The 25,354-nt window shown below is 40.9% G+C and overlaps 1 protein-coding gene across 2 annotated transcripts in view; it reads left to right on the top strand.

The window, feature by feature from the left end:
- Positions 1 to 25,354, top strand: part of EGFR (epidermal growth factor receptor) — a 158,355-nt gene that overhangs the window by 83,401 nt on the left and 49,600 nt on the right. The gene's annotated exons all lie outside the window — the stretch shown is intronic.

The following is a 25,354-nucleotide window of genomic DNA, read 5'->3' as shown; positions in this document are numbered from 1 at the left end:
GGGTTTGTTAGTAAAAAGGTACAAATTTAAGTCACCTTTTTTCACCCTTATTCCAACCAGACAGATCTGTGAGGCCCTGAAGCAAGTCACTGGCAGGCAGGATGAACTGCTTAGGAGCTAATGAAAATATTTAAAGACTATGTAAATATACAGAGCAGTAACTAGATACTGACTTTCTGTTCTCGCCGCAAAACACTGAAAATGAGGCATCTGCCTGTAACAGGAGAGAAAAAAAACCAAAAAGGAGAGGTAGAGGGATCTTGCTATCCCCTTCCCTGCAAAACCTTCCCAGAGGAATTAAAATGCTCTCACTAAGTCACTGTCACAGTTTTGAGTGCCACCAAATTCCCTGTCTGGTGTTCCCATGGGCAGCTGTGTTGGATTTAAGCTGAAAGGCCGGGCTCTGTCGGGTCAGTCAGGGGCAATCTCCCTTTTGCAGAGAGCTGCACACAGGTGTGCCCTTCACAGTTAATGGGGCATGAATCATTTGCATTTTTAAAGGTATTTTCATTAATATGACACTTGTCATTGCAGATATATTCATGTGCTAGTACTGACAATGAGCTCTGATAATTTGCTAAAAAGAAAAGAAGGGTTGCAAAAAATTTATAGTTTTTTAGGAGCAGTTGTATCTCTCCTGTTCCCCCTCTCCAGTTCTAAGAATAGACTTCTCAGATCTTGAATTCAATAATTTTTCATCCATAAAATAGATTTTGAGGGCAGAAAGGATGAGGAAGCTGGCAGGATTATGCTAATGCTGAGAAGGGAAAAAAAAACAACAATCTTGCCACTGCTCATGCAAAGTCCCTTCTGTATGCAGAGACAGCCTCAGCTGTGTATCTTTGAGGGGAAGAATAGGATGAGATCTCTGACAGCTTTAAAAAGGAAGGTGGGGTAGTATGAACACATTGTCTATTGGTTAATAGTTGTTCTCTTCTTTACAAATAATAACCTGCAAAGCAAGAAGGGACAGGTACAACAGAAATAATTGGGAGCTCTTGATTTTTTCCCAGATGAGTCAGTCTTCCTGGGGATATTAACTTTGTCATATATGCAGATAATAAAAAAAAAAAAAAAATTGGAGATTTAAAGAAATACTCTCAAATTCACATGTGGATTTACCATTCTTTGAAACCTGCTTCACAATGTTCTTGTTCATGTTCCTGACTGCAGTTTTTGCATTACAAAAAAGGGACTAATATTGCCTAATTAGTTAAGGCAGTCCTGGAATTGGGCCATAAAACATGGATCTGGACAAGCACTTCCTTGCATGCTTTAGAGACCCTGTCACCAAGAACACTTGAGCACCCATAGGGAAAACCCCTCCAGTGTTCTTGCCGGTGCTACAGGCACAAACATGATGTGAAATTCTGGGCTGAATCGCTAGTAGGGTATTTTCCCATGGCAGCAGTTCAGGGACATGTATTTGCTTCAGGGCACAGGTAACTGCATTTATTGTTCCTGTTACTTGCTGTGTGCTGTGGACTGTGTTCTCCCTCATGTCTTTATCTCTGTAAGTTAGAAGGCAGTGTTAAGTGAAGGCAGAATTTGGTATAATAATCCTAAGCATATGGCCTTTGGTAGTCTCTTTATCCTGTCAGTCAGAGGAAGTATTAAGGGAATTATTTTGTACAGATCAGTTCGGATTTTGTCATTGTAGCTCTGTAAATTAAGAAGGGAACTGTATCATAGTCCACAGGAAAATTCATATTCTACTCTGTGTAATGTCACCTGCACGTGTCTATTATTGAAGCCTCTTTGACAATTGGCAGCCTTGATCAGCTATGAGGATCATCATCCCCATATGCTATAATTTGCTTTGTTTCTCAGGAAGAGCAGAAGATGCGTGGTGATTTTGTGCAAGAGCTCGGTAAGATTTCTTTGCCATTGTTCTCTTCTTGCCCTGCTTGGTGCCTCCACATCCTGGCAGATTTCACCTTAGAGGATGGTGGAGGTGGAGGTGTGGAGATGTTGGTGTTCCCAGGGGCACCTAAATGGCTCTAGCATGTATTTCAGAGAGGCCTGAAGAAGCAATAACTTGCACTGACTTCGGGCTTCTCAGTCTCCGGCATCAAGCGGACCAAAGTGACCTTTGTTTCTTCACAGTAAAGCGTTGTGTCATGCCAAATACTGTGAGTAATTCCCATTTGGCCTCGCATCGTTTGCCTGTGAGTTGTACATGAATGGTACCAGCAGCAATAAAGTCTTGGGTAATACCTGATATGTAACTCCCTTGTCTATTGCTGGACATAATTTTGTTCCTAAACCAGATGTGATGTATATTGAGGATGGGTTTGTCCTATCAAATTCTTAGTGCCTTGCTGGGTAGCAGCCAGCAAGGGCAGAGGAGCAGTGTACCTGTGGGTGGGAGAGCTGACACCATCCTGTGTCTCAGTGATTTTGTTGCCCTGCTTTTCTCTCATCTGCTAAAATGTGAAAAGCAGGTCTGAGTGGGTGACAGATCTGGTGAAGAGTCCGTGCCCCAAGTGAGTGCCCGGATGTTTCTTCCACGTGTCAAGTTTCGCTGGTTGATGCTTGGATTTTTCTGTTCACAGCCTAGAAGCTGACTCAGTGGCCGTGCAAACCCTGGCCTGAGTTAGTGGTGAGCAGCTGACTGTGCCTACTCTGTCTGTTCATCATCCTCTCCCATTTGCTCTTCCCAAATCCCATGTAGGTTAATTCAGTATATGAATTTAATTTTTTATTGTTATTTCTGATTTAACTCAGCTGGGGGATGTGCTGTATTGCTGTAGAATGCTGACTTCTCTGCTCAGCTGTGGCTTGGGATGGCAGGGCAAGAGCTCCTGCAGCCCGCAGTAACCTTGACTTCAGCCAGCTGTCGTGCTTGGGCAAGTTTTGTCTTGCTCCGTGATGCTTACCTGGCCTTTCCTCACAGCCCAGCCCTGCCTCTCAGGAGCATGACTACACCATGAACCACCAGATATTGGGCAGGATTGTTCTCAGCACCCTGGGGTGGCTGAGAAGCCTCTAAACATGTCACTTTGGGGCTGGGAATAGAAATCCAGTTGTGCAGAGTGAGCTGGGTTCGCTTGACCTGCTGCAAAGAGTCTTCAGTGGCCCCATATAAATATGAGTTACTATAAGAAAGCCAAGGGTGTAATGAAGGATAAGACTTAGGTGTTGTAGTAATTGTAGTAATTGTAAAAGTACTTTCTTTCTTTCTTTTTTTAACAATACCCACTCAATATGACTGGTGTATTCTCCAGAAAGCAGTGATTCCCCCCTTACTGGGAAACATCCTTACTGGTGCCCAGCCAGCACCAGGAGCTGAGCTGGGAGCTGTCCCAGCAGTGCTACCAGGAGCAAGGACACTGTCAGCTCTCCCCTCTGCAATTCACTTGGGGTCTGTGTTGGGAGGCTGAGCTGCTACTTCTTACCTCCTTGCCATCACAGATTACCCCAGTAATTCTTTTCCCTTAGCTGCCATTACCAGAACCATCAACCCCTAAAAGTAAAACACATCCTTAAACTGTGGCTGTCTTGATTTTTGCATATTTTTTCTGGTGGTGTTTGTGGTGGGGTTTATTTGTTTTTCATCCGACTCAGATAATCTAGTATATTTTTATTTTTCCTTTTTGTATGTGTTCACGACAGAGTTTTTTCTCATGGCTGCTGGAAATCGGCACTTCACTAAGGCATAGTACTTTGATATCAAATATTGGCAAGGATTTTTCATTAGTGGTCACAGAGAAGATTAAACACCTCCTGAACGTGGATAAATACATGTAGACATTTTAATAAAGCAATAGGACACAAAGCTTCACGTATTAACAAACAATAACTGCTGCTGGTTATTAAGTTTACTCTGGGTAAATCAACTCTGAGTGCATTATAGCCCTGATTTTCAGCTTGAAAATTGTTTTGGATGATGTGGATGAGAAAGCAAAAGGATTTTGCTTTTGGGAGTTTCTGGGTGATGATGTCAGGCAGTGGGAAAGAAAGCAGTGTTGGCTCTGGGATGGGCACAAGGGTGTGGGAGCAATGTCCTCTGGCCCATGCCAACCCACCCAAGCTGCAGCTCACAGGTGCACTCCTCAGGTGCACAGTAAGCTCATGCCTTCTTCACTCCTGGGCTTTGCTTTCCTAAAACAGGACCTTTCTCCTCTTTGCCTTTTTCTCTTAACTATTTTGAGAGAGGTTGGGGGAGAGCAGCCTTCTGGTTCACTATGTTCTGGCTGCTTGTTTGGAGGAAGGCAGATTGCAAAGGGTAGATCTTTCAAGAAGAGGTGAATGTCAATGGGAAAGCGACAAGAAAAAAGATAAAACCACAAGGAGCCCAGGTTGAGGAAATACACAGAGAAAACCTTGATTAGCAACAGACAGTGACTGTTCACAAGGAGTGGAAAGGGAAGCCCTCCTATTGGTGATGGGAATATTTGTCTTTCCAGGCTTCTGGCTCTTCAGTACTGTCCTTGTTCAGACAAGGGGTGATGGTGATGGTGCACACCAAAAAGACTGAACCAAGATATGCAAGATCATAATTTCTTCCTCTTGCTTTTGAGATGCTGATTTTCATTTGACCTTCAGAATAATGTGTTAAGACAGAGTTTGTCCTTTCTGGTGCATTTCTTTCCTTTCATGATTCTGCCCAACTATGAGTGGTACTCAAGTACACGATAAACTATGGGATAGGTTACATTACAGGCAGCTTTATCACAATTTTTAAACTCACTTGAGCATCTCTTTTGAGGTGAAAAACAATGCTTAAAAAGTGCTTTCAGTTTATGTGGTTCTTCTAAACAGCACTGGCTGTTCTGAACCTCTGTGTGTGATTTTTTTGGAGCATGGTAGGAGAGGCACCTGGACAAGATGTGGGTGCTGGGACAGGTAACTGGCCACACATCTCTCTCTCCTCTGACTTCTCTCACTGTGTACTGTGAATACATGACCTGATAATTGCATAAGTATCCCTATGTGTTATCCTCCCTTTCTCCCAGCACTTAAACCAAGGCCATAAGAGCTCTGTAGAAATGAGAAATATTTAATTTCAGTGGTGAAGACAGATGCTCTCACTTTCATCCAGGAGACACTGTAGTCCCAGATGCCTTCTGTGGGGATAAGAGTGGTCACAGGCTGTGTACTGCAGGAAGATATGACTGCCAAAGAAGTTGTTTTGACTGCTGCAGAGAAAATAAAATGTGAAAACCATTAAGGAAATACGGGGGAGAATTCAAGACTGTGGCCCTCTTAGAGGAAAATTTCATACTGGAAGTACCATTTAATCAAAACTCTAGATCAAGCAATATCAAAGTTCGTAAACTGTTCTTCTTTCTGCCATAATACAGTTTCTTCCTGCTACAATATATGTGCACATTCAGTTTTGAATTTGAAGGGGCTTTATAGTGAGTGCTTCTTGGCAAGAAGACAAACATGCTAAGTCTAGTTTCTCTTCTTGCTCATAACTTTAAAAAGTATGATGAATTTGGATTTAATTAACTGGATTGTCTTTAAACTGCTCTTTCTTGGTGCTGTCTGTGAGAGAGATGTAGACCTGGAATAATTTTGCCTCAATCAGTGTCATTACTTCTGTTTTGATGTAGATGTAACTGAGCGCAAAATCTGATCTTCCCTGAGAAAGCCATCATCTACTAGTTTAAAAGGAAGAGTGAAATCTCAGTGGGTTATGGAGAATATTCTCAATGCTTTGCTGTGAAAATATCACAAATTTGCTTTATTAAGAAGAAAGGCAAAGTAATATCCGTTTAATAGAAATGCTTCTTATTTTGCATTTTTTTTTTTTTTCAGTTCAGTGAATTTGACATGGATTTTCAGAAAGTACACCAAAAAAAGCTTCAATTCTGTCAGGTCTGGGGTGTCTAGTTCATTTTATACACGTATATGAGCCTTCATCCTTCCTCAGGGGGGAGAATGCCTCCAAATGCACATTCCCCTTCTAGCGCAGCTTGATCCCTCAGATAAATCACTACTCACTGTTTATGTTATCACTGTGGAAAAGTTTGTGAAATCACAGATTTGGCAGCATGGTTTCACAAACATCCTTGAATAGGAGAACACCATCTGGGAAAAGTGAAATGTTTCATTACAATTCGAGCTCTCAGCTTTAGATGTCTGCAGTATCTACTGAAAAACCTCCTCCCCCAGCCAATAAAGCTGGAAGTTAGAATGATCTGCCAATGCTTATGGTATCATCTGATGGCCTGTTTTGCATTTTTTATTTCAGCCATAGCCTGGGCTAATTTTGGCACCATTAATAGAAAATTTTGGTTTACCTGCTTTAATTTCTAGTGATTTTTTTAAAACTTGAGGAGACAAGACTTAACCACATGTGGGAGTGGTGTCTCAAATCAGTAAGACTGTGTTACAGATGTAAACCCTGTGGGTCTGTCCCACAGGGACACAGTGAAGGCAACAGAAGCCATCACCCCAGATGTTTGAGCAAGAATAGATGCCAGTGAGCAGTTAGCCAAGGATGCAGAGTAGTTGGTAGGATGCAACATCCATTGCTCTCCTGAAATATTTTGTTGTTTGTTGCTCAGAAATATTTTGTTGTTTGTTGCTCAGAAATATTTTGTTGTTTGTTGCTCAGAAACAGACAGTAGGAAAGAAACACCCCCACCAAATTTGTCAGTAGCATTTCAATGAATTTAAAATGTTTTTGTCAGTGAGCCTAGAAAGCAGCTTTTTTTCTCCCTCCAATCTGGAACTAGATTCCAAACCACTCTGTAAATAATACCTTTTAAAAAATCCATAATAAACCAAGTTTCAGTTCTGATCTTCTAATCTCCCTCTAATTTTCATTCAGCAATAATGAACAAACTACTGCATGTGGAAATACAATCTTATTGCTCCCTGTGACCTCTCTAACCTTGCCTGAGACAACATTTGCATTTGGCTTACTGAATAAATTTTGCTTTTCTGATAAATATTTGTTCTATTTGGAAAAAAAGTCCATCAGGTTAATTGTGGTTAATAGTTAGCCAAAAAGTAACAGGTAAGTAAACAGAGCTTTACAAACAAGGTGTACAGGAAGTAGCACAGAGTGTTTTCTGTGGCATCGCAGACAGATGATTTATCAGGTACAGCTCACAGAGCTTCAGTGACACAGATATGACTGTCTGGGTTTGGTTTTTTCTATTACATTTCCCTTAAAAATTGACTGACTTAAAAGATCGACCTTCCTTTTTTCTCTGCGAAGGATGTGAATACCAGAAAGTTACATTAATTAAGAAGAAAATGAATCAGAGGTTAACTTCAAGTTGCATCAGGTTGACTTCTGCTACCATGAAAAGCATTATATGGTACTGAAGGTAGACAGGATGTTTACATGTACAGTAAAAGGTACATGGCCAGGAGAGATCTGCAGGAAAGTAATTCTTAATGGGTGTTCACAATCTTAAATCTTCCATGAGAGAAATGCATCATCCCCACTTTTCTAATCACTCTCCAGTCACAGCAAACCCAGGTCAAGCTCCTGTTATGCATATTTTTTAAAAAGTTACAGATATTTTAAAAGTAAGCAATATAATCTGTCATCAAGCAATCATGATTCTACATGTCTGTGCAATAATGTGAGGCCCCCATGTTTTCAGGGAAAGACGAAAGCTGCATGGCTATAGAACCAGAAAGTGCTTTGAAGGAAAGGAAAATTGAGGTAAATACAATAAATGGAAAACAGTCTAAAGCTTTAGTTGTGTTAGCAAAGATCAGTTCTACCAGGTTGTCTTTCTTGGTGAGATGGTTGGGTTTTTGCTTTTGTTTCATTTTGTGGAGATAATTACTAGCCAGAATTTCAGTAACTCTAGTAACCAAATTAAGTTACTACATAACTTGAAGGAGGTGAAGTTTAGTAGCAGAGTTTAAACTTGGATGAAGGGCTGATTAAAGAGGAGACAACAGATTGTATCAGAAAAACTCTGGAGACAGGTATCTACTGGGTATCCTTAAGAATTATTCTTGGGATGTGTCTCATTAAATATTTTCATTAAGGATCTTTGCATAGGTGTTTCTCACAGTGATGTTTCACAATGAAGAGCTGAGAGAGTGAGAAGGAAGAGGAAGGTTTGGATGGCATTTGAGTAGAATTGGAGGACGCTAAGAAATGGAATAAAAATTAAAATTGTGCAGAATGCAAAAGCACATACTTAATCTGTTTTAATCTGGAAGAATGGAGGAGCCCATGTGTATATCCAGAAAACAAGGATACACTGTGCAGAAAGTCCCAGTAGTGATAAAGCATTAATATCATTTACAATACACTGCTAAATCCTTGGAAGAAACACTGTGTATGGTTGTGGTCCTCAGTTTAATGGGATATGAATGTTAATTGGATGGATATAATAAAAGGAAAATCAGGGAAATATGCTGGTTAATGAAACATGGCTATGAGTTGAATGAATCAAAATAACCTATGACATGGTATATGCATTGGAAAAGACAACATCAGACTTGGAAGAAGCTTCCTTAATGGAAAGAACAGTGCTAGCACAGCTTATACAAATGGTCTGAATGGTAAAGCCTGAGTTAGGCTGAACATTTAGAAACAAATTTCATAAATATCAGAGGGATGAAGGTCTGGAGCAATCTCCAAGAAGCACAAAGGCCCAGCTGCCTCGCTGAGGCTTCTTATGTCTCCAGAGGTCTGTGGCATGGCACACATGAGCATTGAACAGGGAACCTGTAGAAACATCACAGGACCCTGTAGGTTCTAATGGTTAAGAAATCTGCTATCACTGGTATCATTCATTCCTATTAATCTCCTAGCTGTTTGTAAATTAAAAAATCACAGGCAAGTTAGGTCATGTTACATCCTGCATGTTTGTGGAGGAATTTGATTTAGGCCATGTCTCTATCAAAATCTTAAGCTGTCTGCAAAACAAGGGACCTGGTATGCTCTGCAGCAAGGATGAACAGTTCTATTGGTTGCTGATCTGTCCCCGCTGACTGCAGAGGGTCTGGCAACAGCTCACACCAGTGACTCCTTCGAAAGCCGGTGTGGTCTGGTGCTTCCCCTTCCTGGGCATGAGTGACTCAGCAGTACCCAGTTGTTAGGAATGGCGTGACATGGGTTTTCTGCCCCTGCAGAGGCAGGGCTCGAGCACATCTGGCAGGGAATTGGTAGCGTTTGTGTGTATGCGCGGCGCAGCTGGACTCGGTGCTTCTTTGTCGGGTGGCTGGTGTAGCTGTGCTGACCTCTCTCCTGTTGGCCGTGCTCTGCATATAATGTCATTATTGCAGTCCCCTTCCAGGAGGGGAAATGCCTCAAGAGATGTTCATGACCTCTCAAAGAACACATTCATGGAGGCACTTGGTGCTAAGGTAAGGTGCTCAGAGGAAGCATCCATTTTTTAAATCCCACATGAATGAATCACTATGAAAAATACCTCAGAGTTTTCAGGAATATTTGTAAGTTTGTGAAATCAAAACATTTCCTGCAATTAGAAGGCACTCAGAAAGCATATGTTATATGTCAAAGCCGTAACTTTTGACCTCGTAGCCCTCTTGAGCAAGAAATTCCCAGGCTATTAAATTTTTTATTGCTCTGTCATATATTTGTAGCACGTGTTCAGTAGTAAATATCTTATCTCATAACAGAACTAAAGAAAATACTGTTCTTTCCAAAAAAAAAAAAAAAAAAACCAACAAAAAAAAAACACCAAGAAATACCAACAACCAAACAAAAAACCCCCAAACAACCAAACAAAAACCTTTTCTATTCTCTTAATCAAGACAGGAGCATGACCCTAGATGAAAAACCTCTGACTGAAGAATTCTAGACTTTGCTTTGAGTCATGATATTGTGCCACAGAGGATAAAGTACATTTTTAATCCAGATAAATATTCTGACTACTTTTATTTATTTACACTCTTACATGATAATGCTGAGAAATAACTGATGCACTAACTTGGGCAGTTGTCATTGCGGAACATAAGGAACATAACGCTCCACATCCCCACGTAATTCCCCCACCCTTTTCTTCCCGCCAATTGGTGAACAAGGAAAGAATTTTTTCCCATCATAGCAAGGAAATAGTTACAATATCTGGGTTATGTGATGATAAACTCCTGTGGAAATTGAGACGGGATTGTTTTTCACTCACAGTCAACTATGTGTTAGTATCATACATATCTATAAAATGTATTGAGTCTCTGTTCTTCTGAAGCACTCAAGAGCACTTCTTAGCTCACTGTGTCTTCAGCATGGGGGTATTCATTACACAGTTAGAGGGGGATCTATTTATCTGGTCAAAAAACTTATTTTCTCTGTTTAAATTAAAGCTGATGACAAATATTCCTTGAAAATAAGTGAGGAAGAAATGGCATTGGCCACATAGGGAGACTCCTGTAAGTATTTGCATGACTGGAAGTGTTTTCTGGTTATGGGGTCTGTGCATTAGCACATGAGACTTTATGGGAGACAGTGGTTAGGCACTGTTCATGCTCAAGGGGAGGATTGGAAATCAGTGTGCAATGCTCTACCACCCCTCTCCTGCAGTTCAGTCTCACCTCGAAGTACTTCAGGTAGACTTATGGTGGCAATTATATACATATATACACAAATATATATGTTACGTATGTGTGTGTGTGAATATACAGTGCTGAGGGGTGCGGGGGGTAAGGCAGTGGTAGGAAGTGCTTTAAAGGAGTTCACAGTTTATGCATACCAGTTGTTTCCAGCATTGCTCAATATGCAATGGTTCTAAGGGAGGTGAGGTACAGATCTCTCTAGCACGTGTAAGCCTGCTTTTCATTATTTAGCTTTCATGGGCATGAAGATAGTCCAGGGTCTCCCAGGGTGGTGTTGAGCACAAATTGAAAATCTCTGGTTGAGGAAGCACACTAAATGATGCTTAGAATGAATGAGATAATCCTCTTTTGCAGTAACAACCACAGAGATCTAATAGCATCTCTTTACTAAAAGAAGACAAAAAATAAGTTTCCATTGCTCTGTCTGAGAGATGTGCATATTTAGTCACTGCTTCTGAAATCCTGTTGCCTCTCCATAAGTTTTCACACGATGGCTGCAGTGAAATGCTTTCCAACAAGCAACAGCCTTCCAGTTCTATGGTATAGGGTTTGATTTCTTATGGTCAAGTTTGAATCTAAAAAATTGCTTAAAACCAAAAATAATGGGATAAGGCTTTAAGGAAGAATTTTCAAAAGCAGCAATATTACCATCAGGGCTTCAGCAGTTTCATCTTTACATGGTCACTGATCTAGGCCAATGCAGATTTTCCACTTGACGAGTTTGGTATTCTGGAAGCGTAAAACTTATTTTCCCTTCCTGATGGAAAGCCAAAATTTTAAATAAATGCACTTAAATGGAAAAAGAAGGACAGTTTTGCATGCTTGAAGACATACGTTATTAGGAACAGGTAAGAATATGTTGGGTGTTTATGAGCATCTGCACATTTTTGTGTAGAATTAATTCCTCACAAAAGTGCAGCCTTAATCAGGAGGATTCAGAAGGCCAGTATTTTGCTGTGTCCCAGCATCTGGCAGAGCAAATCAGTCACATCCTGTGAGGTGCAGTTGCAAGGGTTATGGGATCCTCCTTGGAACAATGGGCTCCAACATGCAGAGGGAAAAGCAATGCCCTAAACCACTATATTTTAGTTACTCTGAGATCCACATTTTCTTTCCTGAGTTGTGTTAGTAGCACATTATCTGGAATAGATGCACACTGACAGAGCTTTTTCCCACAAGTATTACAATTGCCATGTATTGGGAGAGTTCAGTAAAGCATAGCAGAAACTTTCCATAGACAGTTTCGAGACTTTTAATGGAAACTTATTTTGGCAAAGCTCTGAAAGAACTCTGTAATTTCATTTATGAGATCCAAGAGCTAAAAAACACAAACCCCTTCTATCAGGCACTGTCTCGTAAAAGCAAACCTGGTGACAGCAAAGACATCCTGTAGCTGTATAACAGCCAGATCAGAAGCTCGATTTTCCCAAGGGGTTGCTTAACTCTTGTACCAGAACCTTTGGGGAGCTTGTAAACTGAATGCGGCTGTAATGCATCTACCAGCAGCTGTTTTCTGTCCTTTCTAAGCCCACCTTTCTTTCTTTTTTTTTTCTTTTTTTTTTTTTTTTTTCTTTTACCACTATTATTTTTAACACCATTTTGCATTCTGCTTTAAAATGGTGATACTGCTCCAAGGTACTGCAGCCCAGTGCAACTAAGTGAAGCCAATACCCTCATGCAACACTGATGTCAACACAGGGGTGTTGCATTTGGGGCAAAATGAGGGCTCTTGTTCCTTCAGAATGTTCCTTCATGGAGGCATGGTAGGTCTTGAAAACTTTACTTCTGGGTGGCAAAACTTCCATCTTTGTTTGAGCAGTGCTGATCCATCTTAAAGAGAGGATTTTCAATAGCTGGTGCTGATGGCCACCTCCCACTGGCTTGTTGTATGATTTACATCCTATTCCTACTTTGGAAAATCTGTCTAAATCTTTTGAAGTTTTGTAATGCAGACCTTTAGTCCTAGTATTGAGAACAGGATTGTTCTGCTTTATTTTTCCAAGACTGGCTATACCATCCAGTGTAGTACTACACAGTCTCGCATTCAATGCTGCAAAGTTAATTTCTTAGCCCATGGAAGAAATAATTTTATTTGTTCATGGTGAGTATTTGTTTCCACATTTTGGGAGGTGAGGATGAAGGCAACACAGAGCTGCTATAACACGAAGCTGCTAACACACAAAGCTGCTCTGTTCTCTGGGGCTGGTAGCATTTCATTGCTTGCAGCAAGGCAGTTTACTGGGCTCACAAGAGCTGCTGCAGCCCCTCCATGAAATGATAGTGATTGAAGACTGGCAAATGCATCAAAGGCAGTCAAACAGACCTATGGCTTTAAAAACTTGGTAGGTGTCATTTTTCTCAGATAAGGTGGCTCTGGTTTTAGTAAGGCTTATCAGAAGATACTTCACAAGGCAGGGAGCAGCTTCGCAGTGGAGTAGGAGAATTGGCTGTGTGATGTGTCCGTTTGCTCAGAAGGTGACCATTTTGCAATTTTGGAAACTTTCTGGGATGCAGTAGCCAAGGCCAGATCTTTCCGAAGTTAATGTCATTTTCTGGAAAAGAAAATGTGATTTTTTTTTTTTTTTTTTTTTTTTTTTTTTTTTTTTTTTTTTTTTTTAGTTGAGGTACATAGATGCCTGCCTCACATAATTTTTTCCCCTCATAGTTTTAGTACTCCATAAAAGTCCTTGGAAGATTCAAGCATGCAAATTCTTGGAGTGATGGATCTCAAATCTTAGCATTGCTTGCCTCTAATATCTTCTGAGTTTGCACTTCACCAGTCCTTCCTTTCTTTGAATTTCCACCAAAGATATAGGCCAGAGAAAAATGTGGCATCTCCAAGAAATGTACTAGAAATAAATTAGAATGTGATTTAAATTGTCTTGCTGTTCAAGAAACTTCTTCTCACAAAATGCTGAAGTCAAGGAAGTGGGTTTCTTAGGCAGGTGCTCTTGTATTTTGGAAGGTGTAAGGCATCCTAGAATCACCGGAGTAACAAAGATGTACACAGTTTTTGCACTTGGCAGATGAGCAGGGCTAATCCTCCTGCAACACTGCTGAGATGCCCCACAGCAGCAATGCTGGTGCTGGAGCCTCTACTGGAATGTTCCCAGCTCCTTTTCTTCTATGAAACAAAAAAAGCGAGAGACCCGTGTACATCAGTGAGTTTCCAAATTGTAATATCGTAAAAGGTAAAAGCTGATTATTTTTAGTCAGAGCAGAAAAAAAAAAAAAAACAAAACCAAACTCAATGGATGACAAAAATTTCTCCATTCATCAAAACACTTGAGTGAAATCTTTTGCAGAAGAAACATTGCAGGAGCAGAGGAGCAGATGGGAACAGGAGCAAGTGAGATCAGTTCTACAGTCAGGCTCCTCTGGCTTTCATGTCTCTTCATGCATTTTTTTTCACTAGTAAAAAGTTTCTGACATTTTTTCCCCGCTCAAGACACTTTTGGCAAAGATAAGCACAGTCCAACCGTCTGCTACTGATAACATTTTCACATTCTGTGCTGGAGCTTAGGTTGTAGCTGATTTACCAGCTTTTTGTATACAAGGGGACGTTTATTCCCCGTGTTTACTGAGCTGATGGGGCAGTTTCTTTCTGGCAATTTTTTCTGCAGGGGTGGAATGTGTTAAAGCAGGTTTGTGTTGTTTATGTAAAGGCAGATTTTCGTTTAATTCTTATCTGCATGTCATCTTCTGGATTTTCATATTTGCATGTAGGGGGGTGACATGTTTGATAAAGCTGTGTGTTGTTATTCCTGCCTTGTTGCTTGGAAAAGGTCCTTGAGGAAGACCGTCCCTCAAGCATTAGGGACAAAGGAGTTGCAGAATCAAATTTAGCAGCTGCAGTCATCTTTATTATGATTTTAATCTGTTCACAGTTAAACAGTCACTAATTCAGAGTATATGTGAAGTAATAATTTGACCTAAAAAGACGCACGGGTCAATACAAGGCACAACCTTTTGATAAACCTGAGGTTTTATTCTTTTCTCTGTGACCTGTATAAATGAATATTATGATCATAGAAGTCTAAGAGTGTTAGCAGAGCTTTATCCAGTATTACATTATATTTCTGGAGCTCAGATTGCAGATTTTCTGGGCTCTTTACTAAGCCATGGAGCATTTGCTTTGCTGAAAAGGGTGAAAGGACATGAGGAAGGAACCTTGCAAATCGTGAGATGGAGAGGGAACTTCTTCAGAGTTTGAATAGCATGAAACATACTGTAATCATGCATGCATTTTTTCAAATACCTTTTATAGTGTTCAGACCTGTTTACATGTCTTCACAGAACTGAACTCTGGCATTAAATGTGACTGAGATTCCCTATTGCTAAATAAGACCAGCTCTAAAAGCAGTCCACTTGCTATAACATGCAACATTTATAGTAACAGCAACTAAATTCAATGTTTTTTCTTCCCAGACTTTTGAAGATAAATTGTTCTTCATCTTCAAAACTTACCCAGGTGCTGTTAAATAATTTTGTGGCTTCTTAGCTGGGCTTTCAAAATGTAATTGTAGTTCTTCTCCTTCCAGAATAAAAGGTGGTAGAAAGTCTATTTACCTTATTTATTAGATTTCACACAGTTAAATTTAATTAAATAAGTACTTGATTCAGATCCCATTTGTTTCAGTAGCACTCTTTCCACTGAGTTTTAGTCAAGGTTTAAATGAAGATCAGAAGATGATCCTCATTTACATCTAATATTCTCTTCTGCTATGCCTTTTAAACTTAAATATTACCGGAGGCTCTTCAAACCCAGCAGCATGTATTAACTTGCTTGCTTGTCAACATGCACAAATATCCAAATTTCATCTGGAAGCCCTAGAGTAAGTGTTAGCATTTATTCCCATGAATGCACAGTTGTTGAAAACAAACTTTTAAAGCTTTTTATCATATTGCATTTTTCCTTTGTAGTCAGTTGACAGAACATTTGCTACAGTAGTAACTTAACAGTAACTCTTATGGTTTGAAGCAGTAAATACTGTTTATCTTAGCCCTGTCTGCAGTTTTTGTCTTGTTCTAGTCTTGCTCAAGAAGGTGACCTCATTCTTAAGGGACAAGATGTCCTGTAGGCAACTTTGAGGCATAGATCTTTCTGTAGCTTTCCAGTTTGACTCCATAGGAGTCTGAAACTTAACTGTAGACCAGCTTGGGAGGAAGTGTCAGGACTGATGCAGCTGTGCAGGTCCAGAGGCTCAGTGCAGCATTCATCATGTGTGCTGGCAGCACTTCCCATGTCCTCAGTGGGCAGAACCACACACAGAAGTAGATGGGGTCATAGTTGAGGCGGGCAAATGTAGTTCAAGGCAGCAAATAAAGCTTGTGTGGTTGCTGTTGTGTTTCAGCAGTACTCCGCATATGTTGTATCTCTAGAGATGCCCATCTGCTTATCTGGGAGAGCTACATATGTATATATATATATACGTGTATGTGTGTGTATGTGTAATCATGTATTTCTTGGTGAAAAAAATAAGGATGTGTTCTGTCTGTAATAGCAAGCTTTTAGTGCTCTACTTGGAATCAGCTGTAAGTGGTTTCTCTTGTCCTTTTCGAGCCAGCGCGTGAGTGCTCACATAGAATTTACACCTCAGGGGATTCAGAAATACGTACATGAGAACCACAGCTTACTTCAACATAAGACTTCATTTAATGTAAATAAAGAAAAACATATGACTTTCTTCATTGGTAGGCACAAATTGAAATAGTCAATTGCAGTGTCTCAAGCAATCCCACATGCTAAAATGTTCACAGCATAGCTTAATGCCTTTAACTCTCGTTTCTCAAGTTAACTCATTTTGAAACAATTTTAAACAATTCAGGGCTGATGTAACTAGCAACTGATCCCATATTTTCATGGGCACACATCTTCAGTTTCTTTTTATTGTGCTATAAAATCCTTCTGCTTCATAGATGTTGCCAGAACAGACAACAAAGAAGAATGTAGGGTTTTTTTAGACCATGGAATACAGGCTTATTTATCCGTCCTCATCTACTTGTTTTCCCAAATATTTTGGTGTAGATCTTGAGGTGCCACAGCCCAGCCAGAATGTGACACCAGATTCAAGGCTTGGTGAGCCATGCCCATTGTTGGAGTTCTCTTGGCTGCTTGCTGCTGTGTTCTGTGCAGATTTTTTACTTCACTTGCAGCAACACAGTAATACAAACTTCACCATGGATGCCTGGAGAACCATTTCATTTCTGTGAGCCGTCTCCCAGGGCCTGAACCTCACATGAATGGACCTGTGTGAGAGTCCATCTCACACTCCAGAGCTCTGCCCAGCAGATGCACACAGTTTTTTTGCAGTGAATATGGTAGCTATGCTCGTGTATGAAGCTGGAGGGTGGAAGGACTGCAGCCATGGACTTTTAACCAGGGCTTGTGCTACCTGGCAGACCCATCCTTGGGGGAAACAAGCCACTGGAGCACACAGAGCTGCTGGACTGACACCAGGGTCTGTTGCCCTTTGCATGGTCTTGTTTGGGTACACACAGTGCTGTGCAAGACAGACATACTTTGGTCAGTATGTGGATTTCACACAGCATGAAGATCACTGTTCTAAAACACAGGCACGGGCAGTGCTTTCTCTTGGAGAACCCAGAATAAGTGGGATGGCAGAACTTCCATCCAGCATAACCAATATACTACCAACTCTGTCTTTCCCCCACTCCTTAATTTCCTCCTCAGCAGTTCCCAAAGTCACGTTCCTTTCCATAGCACGCAGGGGTGTTTCCCTGTATTGTACACCACTTGGATGTCTAAGCTGCAGTTGTCATTTTGTCTTGAAGAGCCCCATTTTGTGCTCTATAGCATCCAGTTTCAGTTGCTCTGTTGTGTGTAGGGAACAGTGAGTCTAAAAAGGACAAGCTAGGGCATGAACTCATCACTTTGCCCATCCTGATATTAATATATTTGTAAAGCCAAGCTCATCACGCTGCTCCATTGGGCTCACGTGGAAAAACTTCATGGAGGGACCTCAGAGTCCATGCTGACTTCACATAACACAGTCAGTATGGCTTGAGTTTCTATAAATACGGTTAAAAAATGGGGGAAGGTACCTCTGTGGTTTTCTGCACAAAATTTGTTAAGTGTTTTGTCTAATATTTATGAAATATTCATTATCTTGTTGTATATATATGTGCAGACGTTTGTATAGTGGATGAACAATATGAAGTTCCCTTATTCTTGTTTTTTCCCTCACTCACTGTAGAAGCAACTCATTATTTAAATCCACTGGTGATCACACTTACAATAAACCTGGCCTTTTGACCTTAAGCAATAGCTCTAAAGAGAAAGCCCCGTGCAAGCTCTTAGTTACCTTTGTAGCAGGCTCTCCAGAGGGTGCCAGTGGAAGAACAACCCAACAGCAGCACCCCAGCTGCAGGGGGGAACATCTTGGGCAGCTTGACTTTACAGCCATCGTTCTCAATAAATAGCCTGCAAAAGTCAAGGCAAAATCCTAGTGCACTAGTCGCTGGCCATGTATCAGTGTTGTGGGCTAAAATGTAGCTTGGAGAAGGGCTGAAGCCTGAGGGGAGCATCCTGGTAGCCCTGGGAGTGGGAGCTGTCCCAGGTGGCACCTGCTTTGCCGCGAGAGGAGAGCCCTCCAGTGCAGAGGCCAACAACCTTGGGGCATGCTGGGGCACCACCAGGGATTAATGCCAGTGTCTGCCTCCCTTCCTTCAGCATTTTGTCACTGATGGACCTGGTGGACCCTGGTTTCTCTCTCTGATCACCTCATATTATTCTCAAATCTTTTTCAGGGAAATTGCGTTCCAGGACCCCATTTTCTGTCTACTAGGTGTTCTGCAGTCTTTGGTGTAACACCTTGCCTTTGGCTATAGTGCATGTAATGTTGTAAAGGAGCTTATTTTCCTAAATTATGCAAACCAGCCTGTGCAGGTCATCTATCCGTCTTTGTTATTTAGAACTCCAGCAATGCTTGTGTCATCTGCAGGAATCCTCAGCAGTGCTTTGAAGTCTTCTTAGAGATCACTGACAAAACGATGTGAACAAAACTGAACTAAACTCACGTTATCTTACAGTACCTCAGTGGAAGTACCCTCTCCCAAAATTCCCATCAATTATTCACCTTTGGAAATCAACTTTTCCCCAAACCGTAAAAAATTGCAAGGTGACAATTCCTGTTTCTTTGAAATTTTGCTGGTATTTACAGAAGTTATCTGTATCAACCACGGTTTTAACCTAAGACATTCAGAGGGCGAAGTTTAAATCTGGGCTAGTCCATCTTGTCCATGTACTTGCTCCAAATTAATACCGGCATCAGCAAGAGATGAATTTAATCCCTCATCCAGTTCACATTTAAACCAGTGGAAAGACTGAATTCAGCACATCTTGGTCTGGCCTTAATCTCTGGAAGATTAATAAACATACATGCAGAATTAAATAATGGCAACAAAGAAGAAAAATAGAAATATCAGTAAATGATATTGGGGAGGGGAAAAAAAGCACCCTGGGGAATTAATAAGGTTGAATCCCTTGTTGTAAGAAATACTGTGATTTTGGTGAGGTCTTCATCCAGGAGCCAGTTGATTTATATGTGATTATTTGTTTTTTCAGGCAAAGGCACTCACCAGCAATCAGACCATCTGTCATGATGCCTCCATCCTTTACAATTTAGGATGTGACTTCTGACAGGGCAGGTCTCCACTCCTAATTTGAATTAGGAAGGGAGACTTAAAATTACATGTATCTGGAAAAGTTGTTTTTGTCAAGTAAATAGAAATAAGAAACCATCTGGGAAAGCTTTCCCTCAAGGCATATTCTTTTTTGTCCACTAGGGTGTTAGTTTTGGTAATTTTTGCAATTACAGTTTCCATCTAAGTATTTTTAAGAGCTCTGTCATTGTGTTGGTCCCAGTGTGTCTAAAAGTTGGAATTAATCTCAGCAGCTGCATTACTCTAAACCACACTGTTTGAGCAAGAACTTACTAAAAGCCACATGAGGTTGTTTTTCACAATGTTTTAAATTAAAGTATTTGGATATGTGCAAAAATCATTATCTTCTGGAGAAGAATTTCTAGTGCCTGAATGTTGCTGTCATTAAGCTGAAACTGGACTTTTTAGGCATTGTATGGGTTTGCAACACTATTCTCAAGGAAAAACATGTGCCAGTATGTGAGCTCTGTTTTTCCTCCCCTGTTTCCTAGCTTTCCTTTTCATAACTTCCCATGGCACATTGCGGCAGATTTGGTTTTCCTTTTGTGTCACATGAACTTTCCTCCCTCTTGAAATTCTTAGTGTGTTAAACACATTCAACCCAGCAATACTGAAATTTCTCTACCCCTTCTCTCTCTAGAGCTGAGGAACTTGTGAATATAAGAAATATTTCTATTAAGGTGATTGATTACATTAAATATAATGTCACTTTCTTATTCCAGCCTCTGCTATTTCATACCCTGTTTTCTTTAGGAAAAGCATTGCATGGTTCTTTCTCTTTCTAGTAGGTTAATCATGATGACAAATGTCCTATCTGTTCTAGTACTTCATTATAAGTTTAAATATCATTATTTTGATCATTTGGTAGCTAGTAAGCTGCACTTTGCTGATTTCCACTTCAGGTTGTGTGGATCCATTTGATAGCTGTAAAGGTATGCTTTGAAGCTGGTTAAAAAAATACCTGATATAGAGGACCTGCCCTTAGAGTTGATGTGCATATTAATGCTTGAATGACAAGCATCTTCATTTCATTTCTGAGGGTCCATTAGATTAAGATCCTCATAAAGGGGAAACAGTTTTTTCCCCAGGGAAGATCATGGAGATGCAGGGTATGGCCAGGATCCCCTCTGTGTTGTGCAGGAGGGACCCACGGTGATTGCTTGTACAGACCCAAATTGAACAATATTTCCTATGAAGCTATTCCAATTCACTTGAAAGGTTTTGTTTTTTTCCCCCACACTCTGATAAAGGTGCATTGAGTAGGGGCAGCACTGATTTTAGCACACTCAGTAGCATTATCTCCCCAGGCAGCTTTGTATCCCAACTGAGCACCCAGCAAGGTACTGCTCTTCCATGAAGTACCTAAAAACAATCAAAAGTGAAATTACTGCTAATGAGTAAGGAGAGATGAACATTTACAACTGAATTGTCAGATTAAACAAATATCCCTTTATCTACAAGTTTTGTGTTATTGTCAATAATGACTAGAAAACATGCAAAAGTATATAAATTTATCATACCAGGGCATATATAATGATAAGCATGGAAAACATGTGACATATGAAGCATGGAAATAGACTTGCATATCTCTGAAATTACCTTTGTGAGTTATTATTTTGATGTGTCTATCAGAGCTGCAGGGAGACTAACATGGTTAGAAACAGAGGATGATTTGGGGATCAATGATAATTTGGCTTCAAAGCATTCTCTAGGGTTTTTGTCTAGCCTGGGGCAAATATGCATGACAGGCTTGGGACTTCAGTAATCAGAGATTTTCTGGGGAAAAGGTGAAAACAGATTTTACTTGTATCAGTGCAATTGCTGCAGGGACCACTTTGTTTAATCTGAGCTTGTATGTATTTGGGAAAATATAGTTGCTTAGCATTATAGCTGTATGGATGTCCTCTGTCTCCCTGCCATCACTTGGGGAAAATGCCATTTAAGAAATGCTTTGGTTTCATGCTACTACTTCAGGCTGAACAAGAAAAAAATGGCCAAGGAGTAAAGGGTTGCAGAGGGTGAACCAGTTTGCATCACCTAGAAATTCTCCTGTAAGCCCAAATTTGAGGCAGAGAAGGACCAAGCACATCTGAGGACACACAGAAGGTTTCAGTAGCCAGGACAGCCAACCCTGCACTTTTCATAAGCACTAAATTCAATGAGTTTGCATTTATCAGTATGGTGTGCCTCTTTCCTGAGCCCTTGATTCTGCCTTATACAGCACCTGACATTTGGATTGTTTCAGCAATATCTGAGTTTTTGTTAGGCTGTCTCTTGAGGTAATGCTGCAGCTGATTCAAGATCAACATCACTTTGGCATTTAGGAATTGCGGCTAAAATCTATATCACATAGAATTTAAATGCTTCGTGGTGGTAATCCCATTATGCTGCCCCGCAAAATTCTGGGTGGTCTCCATGTCACAGGAGTGGTGGCTGGGGCACTAAGGGTCCAGGAGGTCCCCTGGCTGGGGTAGGAGAACCCTGCACTCCCAGCATGCAGCCGTGTTCTCAGCGCTGCCACAGACAGCAGCCTCTTGGGATATGCCCTCTGTGTCAGAACTTTCCAGACCGGTTGTGCTTTTGTCATATTAACATCAGAGATTAAAGCAAAGCTTTCGTCTTTCAGGGATCGGCCCATGCCTTGAAGTTCAGTTCTGGATCCTGGTTTTTCCACTGGTCAGGGATATTCTCACCCTGAATGTTTTACTCTCCTTTGTAGCTAAAAGGTGTAAGAGTCCACGTAGAACATATATTATCTGGTACATGCTACCATAGCTTCTAGCAGTACCATGCAAGTGTCCATGCCCACCACTGATTTCCTAAACCAGGACAGTGATGGCTTTGCAACACATTGAAACAAAATTACATAATGAATGTCTTGTGTGTAGCATCAGAATCTGTCCTTCAGAGGGCAAATAAGTTGAGTTCAAGAGAGGTCAAATCATAATAAATTCCATCCACTCAAGCATGCATATCCCGCTTAAAACTCTGCAGAGCAAGGTGAGCACCTCATTGTCTGTGCTTTAGCCTCTGGCCAGAGTGGCATTCACACTGTGATATTATATGCAGATAATTATAGCATGTATCTTTTTAGAACACAGTTTCCACAAGCAAAGAAATTGCAGGAATTATGTTATTCATCAGATACAAGCAGGCCATATTCTTTTCAAATGTTCTAGTAGAAAAATTATTCTGCACCTTTGCCTGAGTTCAGTAATACTGCTGCAGGGATTTACCTGGTTTTGTTTGATTTGAGTTTTATTTGCTCAGCATATACTGCTTATGACCCAGGTTCTCATTTGGTGAATACTGGTGTGATGAAGTTCACTCTGTGGATGTACTTAGACCCCTTATATCTCTTTGCGCAAACAAAAAATTGTGCATGAGGGAGAAAGCTCCGCTGTGGTGTTCTGACTGATACTCTGACAGCCACATACTGTTGATTTCTTAACCAAAGCAGCCTTTTTTCTTACCCTCTCCAGATTGTAACTAACATTTCATGTACAGCTACTGGTTACTGGATGGAGGATGTGATGAGGTGACCAGTGGATTTGCATGTAGCTTAAGACATCTTTGGTAGAGAGCCATCAAAGTGCTCCCTGCTCTCAGTACAGGGTAAAAAAGTAGGGGGACAAAGCTGAAGCCTTTTCAGCGCTTGTTATGTCTGGGTTTCCCTCTGCAGTTTCACAAGCAGGGAAGCTCCTTCTCTTAACTCTTTGCTTCTGCCTCCTTGCTGTCCTCTGAGCTGATTCCAATGCATGGAGCACCATGGTGAACCAAATCGACGAGGTTTCCTGAGCTAAAAATACCCTCTCTCCAATTATTTATTTGTTGTCCTATATTATTTGTAGCTTGGATCAGCTCTTTGGCATGGTTCCCTGAAAGGTCCCATGGGAGAGGGAGAGAGAGAAGTGCAAGAGTAACCATGCCCTCTGACTGCTGCCTCAGCCTTGACCTAGTAAGCAGAGAAAAAGTCTGTCTTTCTCAAGACAGCTGACCAAGTTCAGCGCTCCAACACTTGTCTGATCCCAAGAGAAGCACATTCACGAGTGCAGTTTGTCTCAGGGATTGTTTCAGCAAGTTGGGCTGTTCTGTTGTATGATCTGACCAGTGCCAAGTTGCAGGGTCGATCAAGGGCACAGGTGGCCAGGAGGATGCCTCCAGAGAAAGCTTCTCCTTCCAGCCGTCCTTTGGTTCAGGTGTAGCATAAACGCTGCAGCTTTTGCATTGTGCCTGTCTTGAGTATCAGGGCAGATCTTTGCTGGCAACCTCAAAGATGCAGCACATGCATCGGGTCATTTGTGGACCCTGAAGACCACAGCAGGATGACTTACGTGTTTTTATTTCTGTGAGCAGTCTAAACTGCTTCTGCACTGTGTTGGAGTGCTTTCCAAAATCACACTGTTCTAAAGGTTAGATATGAGATGCCTGAACTGAGCATCCAAGCTGAGGTTTTGAACACTCTGAGAATCTATTATTACTGCTTTTTCCTTGGTTGTAGGATGACATTGCTTAAAATTGAAGATGCCCTCTGGGATGACTCCTTGACTTCTCCAGTCAGTTCAAAGACTCTTCATCCCTGTCCCCAACAACAATACATTTTCCAGAGTAGACTAGCATAGGCAGTATTTCTAACTTTCAAAATGTGATCACTCCGCGGAATAAAAACCTGCCTGTGACTGATAATTTGTGGTCCTTGTACTTGAAGCAGGCAGCAAATACACACTTGAAGTGTGAACACAATGCAACAGTTAAGTTTGAAACTGGAGCAGAAGCTGAAACAGAAAATCCCACTTAGAATTTCTAAAGCAAATGTTAAGAAATTCAGAAATTCAAATACATTAAAAGGGTCAAGCAGCTTAGATTATGTACTCACAGCCCGTCACAGTGTTCCCGTTTACCAGCAGTTGCCGCTCTGATTCCAAACACTATAATGTTTATCTCGATGTATAATGAGAAATAACTGAGGAATGTCAGTGAACAGCCTTGCTTTAAACATGGTCCAGGGTATTTAATCTGTTATTGCTGTTACTCCTAATGCTGATGATTGTACTGAGAAGTACCACATGGTCAGTGAATAGTTTTGATGATTGGTGTGTTTTCATCACTGTCATTACATTGTTTTTCCTACTAATAAAGCATCAGTTGCTCAGTAAATCTTCAACAGGTGTTGTCTTTTGTTACTAGAACTGAAACATATTTCCAGCTTTGTCGAGAGTCTTTGTTACTTGCTTTGCAGTACCCCAGTTTATGATTGGTGCTTCTATGAATTATGGCTCTACAGAAGTATCATTTCATGTATTCATTTCTCCAAGTTAAAAAAATACAATTCTTTCAATGTGTTATGGAAAGCTCTGCAGTCAGGTTGGAGTTACGTTATACAAATGATGAGATAACAGACTCCTTTTGCTCCCACCGAAGAGCAAAGCAGAGCTGAAGGAGCCCCTGGAAGGGGTTGTGAAGTTTTTTACCACATTGTCTTCTATATCATTCTCCTTTGCTCTATATTAGCATTAACTGAGAGATGTGTTCATCCCTGTAGGGATAGCCCAGGGAATGACTGTATGAGTACAGAATTTTTGGGGGCTGTTTCTGGTGTTTTTCTTCAAAGCAATTTTGCATTTTGCTCATTCACTGCAATCAAATACAATGGTGATAACTTTCTTCAGTTCCTCTAGATTTAATAAAGCAGACTAATATTATTTCAGGAGAGGATTAATTTTTCCATCGTGCTGTTATAAATATTTGGAATCTCAGTGCTGCTCTGTGTGACACCTCTTCCTTTCCCACCAGGCAGAAGTGGATTTGAGTGCCAAAGATGAATATGCCAGAAAATCTCCTGAATCTGTCATACTCCCAAAATGTCAGAGTGGCAAGAGATGTGTAAGCCCTGGAGTCAGACCTTAAAACCAGAATTTGTAGCTTAAGGGGTCCTTCAGGAAGCCCCCCTTCCTCCCTCTGAGCTTACAAGGAGACCCAATGCCCCTGAAAGTAATGTTAAATAGGTCCTCAGGGAAATCACCTTTAGTGATATCTGGCAGCTTGCTAGTTCCAGTACTGTTCAGTGAAACTGTATCAATGTCCTCTCCTGAGGAACTGAGTTATGTCTGTGATACAGAAAATTTAGTGCTATCTATGTACAAGAGCCTCGTATTGAAGCTTT

Source organism: Hirundo rustica, chromosome 1 (genome assembly GCF_015227805.2).
Source record: "Hirundo rustica isolate bHirRus1 chromosome 1, bHirRus1.pri.v3, whole genome shotgun sequence".
Taxonomy (NCBI): domain Eukaryota; kingdom Metazoa; phylum Chordata; class Aves; order Passeriformes; family Hirundinidae; genus Hirundo; species Hirundo rustica.
Note: the sequence above shows the minus strand (reverse complement) of the source record. Positions and strands in the feature narration are given on the sequence as shown.